Below are 11,479 nucleotides of genomic sequence, written 5' to 3' on the forward strand. Positions count from 1 at the left end.
CTTTTTTTTTTTTTGTTTTGTTTTTGGGGGCCCCAATTATGTGCTTTATTTTTAATTGTATTAAAAAGTTCATTTTTTTAGTTAAAGTAAGGCCATAGGCCATAGGCAAATAAGTAAAGCACCCACTAAGTGGTGGTAGTAATAATAAATTGTAGTAAAAGGTTGATTATTGATTTCATTCATAAAATAAACTTAAATTTAGTATATTTAGATCAAAAATATAATTTATATAAACATAACTTTATAAAGTTTACATCTTTGATCAACTACATCCACACTAGGAGACTTGCTTGAATTTCTATTTAGCTTTGTGAATGCTTAAATTCGAATTAGTCAATACTACTAAATATCATGCCATTGCACTGAAAAGATATAAGTTTAATATATAATTATATTTTTTTCTTCTTAATATAATAATGTTAGTCTCATAAGAGGTGTCAAAGTTAACAACATGAGACAGCCGCATGAAGGACATTATTTTTTAGATAAATGAATGGCATTTATTAATCAACAATAAAAAAGCTTTGATTTCTTCTCTCTTTTTTGGCTGTCTTATTCTTATTATAAAATATTTTTAATTGTTTAATACATTTTAAGAAAAATTAGTTTCTTTTTATATCATAAAAAAAGTGATGTGTTTGGGCTTAAAGTGACATGTTTGGTATTTATTGTTTTGCAGAGAATGATTTATACTTTTATTTTTATCTTTTATTTTAAATAATAATACAACTACATTAAATATTTTTATGCTAATCAAGAAAAGATAAAATTAAAAAAAAGTTATTTATTTATTATAAAGTATATTGCATTTTGGATAAAAAATTATTTTTAGAAGGTGTCCTATAAATAGGATTGGAGGAAGCATGTTGTATATATACAAGGAGTAGTAGGCTTTGTTGATAGTGGTTAATTATTAACTCTCTTGGGATATTGAGTGCAAAAGGTAGACTTTCTTCAATTAAGTTACTACATAACAAAGGTTGTAATTCGAACCTCAATGTTCTCCGTATGGATTACAATATATATCATTGTTAATTAATTCACTGTTTACAAAAATTATTAGATGAAATCATGTTTTTTTAAAAAATTTCAACATTTTTTTTACACTCTTTCAAGAGTTCCTAATAAAATATTTAAAGTCAAAATAAAATAAGCAAGGGTATAAATAGAAGAAAAAATATAACATTTGCCTAATGCTTTATATTTTGGATCAAAGAGCATTTCTAAAAGTGATTTATATTGTAATCTAGGAGCATTTTATTTATCATGGATTTAGATAAGCTGAAGAATACGCTCATCTGTATAAGTAGGGCGAAGAAGTTTTTTTTTTTTTTTTTGGGCCCCCCTCTCTCAGGAAATATTAAACTACGTATCACTTCGTTTTAGGGCATGACATTTGTACTCTTTAAAAAATGACTATAACATACTTCCTCCATTTAAAAATAAAAGGCATTTTTAATTGAATCTCATCCCTCAATAAAATAGTTACTTACTTTCAAATTAACTCTTTCTTTTTATATTTATCTCTATTAAATATCCTATAATAAATATAAAGTCACATCAGACACTTAAAAAAAATAATGATTACACCTTAAAAGACTAAAAATATTTTATATTTTTTAACATTTAACTCTTTAAAAAATATCTTATATTTTTAAATAGAAAAAATATTGTATTATGTTGTATGTACGCATGTTGGTGTTACATAGGTGGTTGCAACTTGTCAGCACTGGTGCGTGATTTGGTTTGACCAGTTGAGCTGATTTTTGTTTAAATAAGTGGAAGAAGAGAGATGAAAAACATGAGAAGAAGAAAAGTGAAGGAGAAAAGGAGGATGGAAGAAAACCAAAGGCACAAATATATATATATATATATATATATATATATATGAAATATCAATAAGATAGTAGAATGAGAAAGAGAAGGAATTGAAAACAAAAAAAGAAGGGGGGGTGGAGTTATGAGAATCAAACTAGATCGACTAGTTTCAATAGTTGAACTTGGAACACTCAATTTAGATATGATGATAAGTTCAACAGTCAATGAAACTGGCTTCAAATCGACCAAAAATTTATAAGATCGGCAGTAGGATTGGCATAATTGGTCACAATTAATATTTTTAAAATATTAATCTATGTATTTAGTTATAATCGATGTTTATCTTTGCCAAATACACATGGGAAAAGAAAGACAAATGAACAAATATTCAAGAAATATGAATGTATATATTCTAAAATTATAAATTGTAAAATAATTGTGTACATTTTGATCGAAGATGATGGAATATTGATGAATATTCATTTCTTTTCATTTTATTTTTTTAATTTAAATGTTCATTTTCATTAATATGGGTGATTTTTTAATTTTAGGTATATTAGTTAAAACACATTCAATTATTCATGTCCTGTTCAATTACGATACCTTCATTAAAACCATGAGCTAAAATTTCATTTGATTTAACAATCGGTATAATTTTCTTAACATTGGGAGAAACAGGAGAAAGAAGAAAGACACGAATAAACTTAAAAAAAAAAATTGAGACCTAATTTAAGTATTTTATATTTTTAAGTGAGGTAATTTTTTTTAAAATTTTTTTTTTCAAGATTGTCCTTCTGATGACTAGCTGTGAACACCCCATTATCTGATGATGTGGCAAGATGTGGGCCCAACCAAACCCCATTTGATTTTTTATCCTTCACGGCCCTTCAATGCCTCCACCCACATGTAGCCTCTTCTTCGTCCTCGTTTTCAAAGAAAACCTCCTTTTATCAGACTTGCTCTTTCGTATTGAACACACCTACATCAATTTATGCGTATCATTCAGAATATTACATGTTTAGGATCGGATCCAATTGTTGGAAAAGAACAATCACATGAATAATTGGGTGAAATGGAATCGAGAAAGACCATGAGATGGATTTCGCAGACGGGTCTGCGCTGGCAAGATGGGTTATGGCGATGATTAGCAATTTGACGCGAGGACTCTTCCCCGATGACCATAAATCCCCCTTTTGCTCCCGCTCGCGCTTTAATATGATGTGTCCCTCTACTCCAAATGGGACGCCAACTAAGATGGTCAAGGGGTCAGACTTCACACCTCTGAAGCTAAGTCAGAATTTGCCAAGGCCCACCTGTTGCCACATCACCAGAAAAGGGGTAGTTCATGGCTAGTGTTAACAAAAGGACATCTTTGGATCTCAAAAAATTACTTTATGAAAAATTATCCATAAGATGTCGAGAAAGCTTAGAAAATAAATATAGAGATAAAAGTAGACCTTAATCCAGTAAAATTATCATGACTTGAATAGGAAAAAATTTTGAGAACTTTAGAAGGAACTAGGAAGTGAGGAACAAGATTGGGGAAGCTGAAGCCAAAGTGACAAAGGCCTAATATTTGGTTGGTACAAAAATATTTTGTAGAAAGAAAATAAAAAATTACCCATCTAATTTTTTTTCCAAGTGCTTCTTTCGATTTTTTTTATAAGTCATTCTTGTTAACCTCACCAATATCAATACAAAAAAAAATAAAAAAATAAAATTATATAAAATTCTAAACTTGCCCCTATATAAAAAAAATTAAAAGTTAATGTCAAGTTACTTTTTTTTCTTTTATGAAGGAGAACTTAAAAAATATTTTTCAAACATTACTTAAAAAACTATACGTTGATTTATAAATAGTACCAAATAAATTTTTTAAAATGTACTATATGAATGAGATTGGAGGGAATATATTTTTATTTTTTTAAAAAACTACTTTTTTTATAAAATGACAAATGATTCAAATACAATTAAAAGGAGAAAAGAAATATAAAAGCAAGAAACTAAAGAAAGAAGGAGAAAGATGGAAGACACGTGTTCGCCTGAATGGGATCGATTTTAAGCTTTCTTTCTACATAAACCACTTTGAAGTTGGTGGGTAGAGAATAAATGTCCCTTGTTATCATCGAGCTAAAACCTTTTGCTGAGAATTCACTCATGAAACAATTTGGTCAATATAGGAGGATGAGATAATGCAAATGAAGATTCACACGAATATAAGTGACAGATATAACCCATAGCAGAGTAGATCAAAGGCATCGAATCTCAAAGTTGCTCAAGGTGAAATACTTGTGTTTTGACCAAGTGAACTTGACAACTTGTTGCCTTTGATGAAGAACAAAAATGTTAATTATTGTGAAAACACTCCCTTTTTTCTTGGGGTAGATGAAGTACCATTTTGGTTCTCATAATGAAAAAAATCTCCTTCTATTAGAATATGCTTGCTTGATGGGTTGCAAGGAGTATTGATATCATATACATGCAAATCTCTTTTATCTCATGTGCAAATATGCTTCAAGAAATTATGTGAGTAATGAAATTCTGATATAGTTATGTTCAAATTAAGCTTGTGACCATTATAAATGATAAAATTTCAAAAAAAAAATGACAATAAATTTCTTTCGAATTATATAAATGATAATTTGATCTCTCAAAATGTCATAATACTAATAAAGTTTTTAGGGACCTCTTTGTCAATAACTTTTTAAGGAAAAAAACCCATTTTACCCTTATTGACAAATTTTAATTTTTTGTTCAATTTTTATAATTCTTTGAAGAAAAATTGTGATTCTTTAAAAAAAATTGTGAATAAAATTTATTATTTTGAGAACTTATTCTTCAACAATAGAATTACACTTGATAAACTATAATGTTTTTTAATTCTTGCGATTCATAAAATAAAAGTTGTTATCCCTTAAACAAAAGTTATGATTGAATTTTATTTTTCAATAACAGAATTTGATAGTTTGTGATTTATTGTTTAACTCTTATGATTTACAGAACAAAAACATAATTGAGTTTTATTAGTTTCAATAAGAATAAAATGATTTTTTTTAAAAAAAAGTTATTGATAAAGAGATTTTTAAGAATTTTATTAATATTATAAAATTTTGAGGGATGAATTTGTTATTTATATAATTTAAAAGAATTTTATTATTATTTTTTAATTTTAAATATTTTAAATACAATGAGTTAAAATTATGAATTTTTTAAGTAAATTCACTTCTTTATTCAAAAGTAACCTTTTGACAAAATTCTTAAGAGGTTGCAAAAAACATGAATAACTCAAATCTGTCTTAGTGATAGAGAGTCAAACTAAAAAGCCCGAAAGGGCATCCGAAAAAAAAAGGTGGGAAATCAATTTCTCCTCTCGACATCCAAATAAAAAATTTGTTGTTGGAAAACACATGATACCTTTGAAAAATGTCGTTCATTGGCTAAGCTTCACGAAGAAGCTTCCAAATAAAGACTAGCATTTTGAAGGGAGCTTTGTCAAAGAAAGGTATTACCATTTGAAAAATGAAAGGTCAAAAATCTAAAAATTATGCGTTGTCAAAATTGAAAGAAAGTGAGTTTTGAGTGTTACGTTTTTGCTGGGTCAAAGAAAATAACAAAAATAATAATAATTTTTTTAAAATTATATAAATAATAATTTAATCCTTTAAAAATGTCATGATATTAATAAAATTTTTAGAAATATCTTTATCAATGATTTTTTAAAGAAAATATTATTTATTCTTATTGTTGAATTGTAATTTTTTATTCAATTATTGTGATTCTTTAAAGAAAAGTTGTAATTTTTTAACCAAAAGTTGTTAATAAAATTTATTATTTTGAGAACTTATTTTTTAATAATAAAAATTACATTTAACAAATTATAATTTTTTATTCAACTCTTGTAATTTATAAAATAAAATTTTTTATTCCTTAAATAAAAGTTGTAATTAGGGTTTATTTTTTAATAATAAAAATTATACTTAACAAGTTGTGATTTATTATTTTACTTTTGTGATTTATAAAACAAAATTTTTGGTCCTTTAAATAAAAGTTGTGATTAGATCTCATTATTTTCAGTAAGAATAAAATAATTTTTTTAAAAAAGTTATTGACAAAGAGGTCTCAATAGACTCCATTAATATTATAATATTTTAAAATACTAAATTATCATTTACTCAAAAATAAATTTTTTAATAATCATTTCTACTAACATCATCAATATCAATGTAAGAAATATAAAGAATAAAAATGTATGAAATTTTAAATATGATCTTATATAATAAATTTAGAAAATAATATCATGTTATTTTTTTCTTTTATAAAAAATATTTTTAAAAATATATTTTAAATATTATTTAAAAAACTGTATTATAATTTATAAATAGAATTAAATAAATTTGTTAGAATGTGACCAATTTGAGAACTAAAATTTCCAAGCTGTACTGTTAAAATAAAAGGATCATGATAAGACCAGATTCATGAGGGCGGTGGATCGGTGACGTGACAACGCATCTTGAAATGTGCATGTTAAAAACAGTAATATAATACAACCCGCAAATCTCTCTCCCTCTCTCAATCTCAAAACGTCTTTTTTTCTTTTTTTCAGGGACATAAATGGTAAAAAACTAAAACGTTGAATCCATGCGCATTTTCCCGCCATAATATCCATCGGCATTATTGGTCCTTTCTTTCCAAAAATCCAAATTATAACTTTATAAGTCACGGAAATGGAAGTCGCTTCTTCCCCTGATATATATTAAATTCTCAAACTTTTCAAAGGAAGCAAAGAGGAAAAAACAGAGCATACAAGAAAAGGGAAAGAATGAGAGAAATAACTGGTATTTAGCTTCCTGCACAATTAAAATGCTCCAACTGCTATTCCAAGCATCTATATTGTTTGTAAAGGAATCAAAATTAATCGTTTATACATATCTTCAAAATGTTGAGTGACATGGAGATTGAAATGGAGAAAGAGAAGTCATGCTCTGTTAATATTAGAGGCTTTGGTCTCTTCATCATTTTCATGTTTATGACTCCCGCTGCCCCCACCACTCTGCATTTAGCCATGCTTCGTTGCTTCTCTATGAGCTGATATTGACAATAGAGATTGACAATAGAGAGATTTTTTTTTTGCCCCCCTTGTTCAATCGCTTTGCCTTATCTTTTTCTCTAGGTAAAAGAAATGATGAGGAAGAGAGCGACAAATGATGAGAAACAGTAAAAATTTGAAATTCGGAAAGACTTAGGAGGTGAATATAAGGTGAAAATAGGTTAGGGTTTGATTAAATAGACTCAAACCTATGTGATAAATTAGAGGTCTAAGTTTGACTTAAAACCTGTATAAGACTTCTTTCATGACTCAAGTTTGAACTTATCTGACCTAACTTGAAAGCCTATTTAAAAGTAGGCTCGTATTTTAGTTTTAAATATCTCAAATATAGTTTAGGATTATTATAATTGTAATGTATAATATATAACTTAATTTATCAATTACAATACATAATAATTGAAAAGACTTACCAGCTACGATACAATATAACAATAACGTAATAATATTAAAATTAATATATAAATCTAATATGATTGAAAATATAATTAGAAATAAAAAAAGGATAGATTGATTAAAAATCAAAGGGTGAAAATGAATTGTTTGTGATATATTATATGACACACATATATATAAGCCGGCCTGTTAAGTTTATAGGTTAGGCCTTAAAAAAATAACCTTAGCCTATTTAAATAAATAAACTTAATTTAAAGTATAAGCTTATTTAATAAATAGGTTGAGTTAGGCCTGAAATAGACCACATTGTAGGCCCTTATTTAGGGCCTTCTCATCCTTTGCAACTAGGAAGAGAGATGTTGGAGATATTAGATTTTAAAATTTGAAGCGACATGTGCATGCTTCATTTTGCCTTTGACTCTCACAATTAAAAATAGAATAGATTAGCTCGAATCTACCTAAAAAAATTTAAAATCGAGTTTAGAAAAAAGATAGTTTTCTATATTCGGGCCTATTTGGGCTATTGGCTTGAAAAAATTTAGGTCATATCGAATATCTGAATAAAAAATATATAAAATATAATAAATATTTATTAATTCTTTAAGTTTTAATTCATTTTATTATAAAATACCATATATTTGAATACTATATATGTTTAAGTATCAAAAAATATATTTAATATTTTTTATAAAATAAAATAAGTAATTTTAAAGTAAAAAAATTAATTAAAAATAGTTGCAAAAATAAATTAAGATATTTAGGCCTCCCAAAACCCAGAAGAATTCAGGGCAGGGCTTGACCATTTGAGCTTTTTAGGGGTTCAAGCCTATTCAAGTCAAGCTTATTTGTGCTAAACATGAATAAGCTTGGCCCGCTCAAATTTTTAACTCTACCTACAATCATGCTTTTACCTTGTAATGCTCTATAGCTCTTTTTTCTACAATTTAGATGTGATAATTTGGGTTAAATTCGACGGGCTATCCCGAATTTGCCTAAAAAAATTTAGGGCAAAGCTCAAAAAAATGATATTTTTAAATTTTCAAGCCTATTTGAGCTAGCTCGATTCGGGCCAAGCCCAATCAGATACCCAAATAACAAAATAGTATTTTTTTAAATATAATAAATATTAAGTAATTCTTTAAATTTTATGTCATTTTATACTAAAATACCATATAATTGAATGTATTACTATAGTTATTTTTTAAAAAAATAAAAAAAAATATATTTTTATCATTTTTTATCAATAAAATATTTTAAAATAATATTTAAAATATATTTTAATATTTATTTTAATATTTTAAGATTCAATTATTTTTTAGAAAATTTTTTAAGTCCTATAATCATTTGAGTATCCAAGAAATATTTTTTACAAAATAAGATAATTAATTTTAAAATAAAAATTAAATTAAAAATAATTTTAAAAATAAAATTCAGATATGTACAAATTTTTAACTTTACTACTAGATAAATATAATAAATAAAAATAATATTTTGGATAATCATTTGACTATTGTTATCACTATACTTAGTTAAAAATTAAGAATAAATTAGGGTAAATATCCCTTATATGTAAAGTTTAAACTATATTAAAAGTTAAAGGAAAAAATAATTCTAAAAATAATATTTTATTCATATTTAAATTATTTTTTTAATTAATATAATGATGACTATTTTTCTCATATTCTTACAAAAAAAATATAGTTTATCTAAAATTTATTAAAAATTTTGAACTAATTAAAAAAATAATTTTAAATTAGTAATCTAATCATGATTGAATTAAGATTAACTTAATTGTAATTAAAATAACATAATTTAATTAAAATATATAAAATATTTATTCATGACTATGATAAGATTAATGTTTAAATAATTGAGACATTAATTTATGAGCAAAGAAAATATTCATAAATAAATTATATATAATACAACAAAATAATAACAAAATTACTTAAGTACAATGTTGATAAGTTATTATTATTTTATTCTTTTAAAGTTAAAATAATATTTTACGCTCAACAAAATCATTTAAAAATTAAAATAAAATAGAAAAAAATATTTTTAAAAGGTTTCGAATATTCGAGCCAGCCTGAATAAGCCCGAAGGTGTTAGAAGTGAGCTTGATTATTTTAGGTAAGATAAAATACTTTAAATTTGATTTGAATAATCTCAACTTGTCTGAAATACTACAGTTTGAAATTTGTCATGATAGGGGAAAAGATGCACTATTCAATTCAGCTGCTTGATGCCTCTATTTTTTTTTTGTTATAGTAGAATTTTATATTAAAAGAAATCAAATATTAAAAAAATATGTTAAAGAAAATTATCAGTTTTACTTAACTTGATCTGATGAAAAGGAGAAAAGAAGGCTTGGAAATAGATCTTATAAGATTATATTTTTAAAATAGGAGCAAACTTATATACTTAACTTTTTATACCTAATTTGTTTGTTTCCAACCAAATCAAGGGACGTGAATCTTGTATAGATTATTTATTCTATAATAAATTATTGTATTAATTTTATTAACACATTAAGATTTATTTGTTATGATTTCATTGGATATAAGTATATAAAGTTAACTGCATAAGTCTTACCCTTTAAAATATGCTCCTTAAAGTAGTGATTAACTTAATAAAATAATTTTTATTATTTGTAAAAATATTTTTATTTTCAAAATTATTTATGAAGATGCTATATTTTCATTTTTCTCGTTCTTTATATTTTTTTGGTAAACAAATGATAAATTTTAAGATAAAATTAAAGTAACTAATTTCTTGCTTCTATGTTTTTTCTCTTTTTTCTTAAATTTGATTCATTATTTTATATATATTTTTATTTTTTATAATTTTTTTAGTTAATGATAGATAAAATAAAGTGTTTACTAAAATTTTAAAAAGAAAATCGCCACTGAAGTAATGTTTGAAAAAGGATAAAAAAATCAAATAGAAGTGATAAAAAGTAAGAAAAGGAAAAATGGGAAAAGTAACGAGACACTTTGGAAGGTAAATTTTACTCCCAAACGACACGTAGCAGGCTGGGAAAAAGATGGAGAAGTTGCTACAGGTAGGGGAAAGTAGGGGAATAGTTTTAAAATATATACTGATTGATTCTCAAACTTTTCTAAGGGAAGCAATGAAGAAGAAACAGAGCATACAAGGAAAGGAGGAGAAAGGTTAAAAATGAGGGAAAATAACTATTTAGCTTCCTACACAGATGATTACAAGAGGTATGTAGTGTTCAATCTGTCATAAAAGCCAAGCACCATCTCTTCACCACGCATCCTTATCCAAACTTGCAGTCCAATTCCTAGTGTTCGGAATACATCTACCACTCAAATTATCCCAAGAAACATATGCAAGAATTATATTAGAGGTGGAGGCAGGAAGAATCGGTGAAGGATATTTATATTTTGTAACTATTCAGAGGAGATTTATATAGGTTTCAAAAATAAATAAGAAGCATTTGTAATTAAAGTAAAACAGAGCATAGGTCGAAGAATTTTACTCTTTGTTTACTAATAGCGGGAGCGAAATATTAATATTAGAGTTAGTAGTACGAGAAGTTGAGCTTGTTTAAATCAAGTTTAAATTATTCTCTTCTCTTTAAAAAAACTTATATAATTAAGTATGGTTTTAACTTTTTTTTTTTACCAAATTTCAAACTAGACTGTTAGATTTGGCTAAAATTATTGGCTTTACATATACATAAAGCTAAAAATTTTAACGGTTGAGCTCAATTCAAACAAGCTTATTCGAATTAGGCTTAAAATATCCTATTTTCTTAAAAAAGTCTATATAATTAAGTTCAGCCTTAACTTTTTCTTGCGAGTTCAGGCTATCTAAATTACCAGCTCTAATTAATTTTATTTTTTCTTCCTTTGCGTGGGTGGGTGCTGTTAAACCTTAAAAGAAAAGAAAAGAAAGAAAACAGGAATTGTGATGGTGAGTGGAATCTGGTGTTGGCCAATGGAGCTTGGTTTTCGCGGACTTGGAGAAATTGCCAATTGTTTGAGGCTGGGTTTTGTTAGCCAGCTGAGCCTGTAATTGTGATTAAAAAATAAAATATGCAAATGAGATAAAGGAGGTCCAGAACCAAAATTGCAGGCGTATTTGAACCATAGCTACTGGTGTTAAATGGGAAAATCCTCAGGTTGCTTGGATTAA

Source organism: Prosopis cineraria, unplaced genomic scaffold (genome assembly GCF_029017545.1).
Source record: "Prosopis cineraria cultivar Desert tree isolate PC_DT_omini unplaced genomic scaffold, ASM2901754v1 PC4, whole genome shotgun sequence".
Lineage (NCBI taxonomy): Eukaryota > Viridiplantae > Streptophyta > Magnoliopsida > Fabales > Fabaceae > Prosopis > Prosopis cineraria.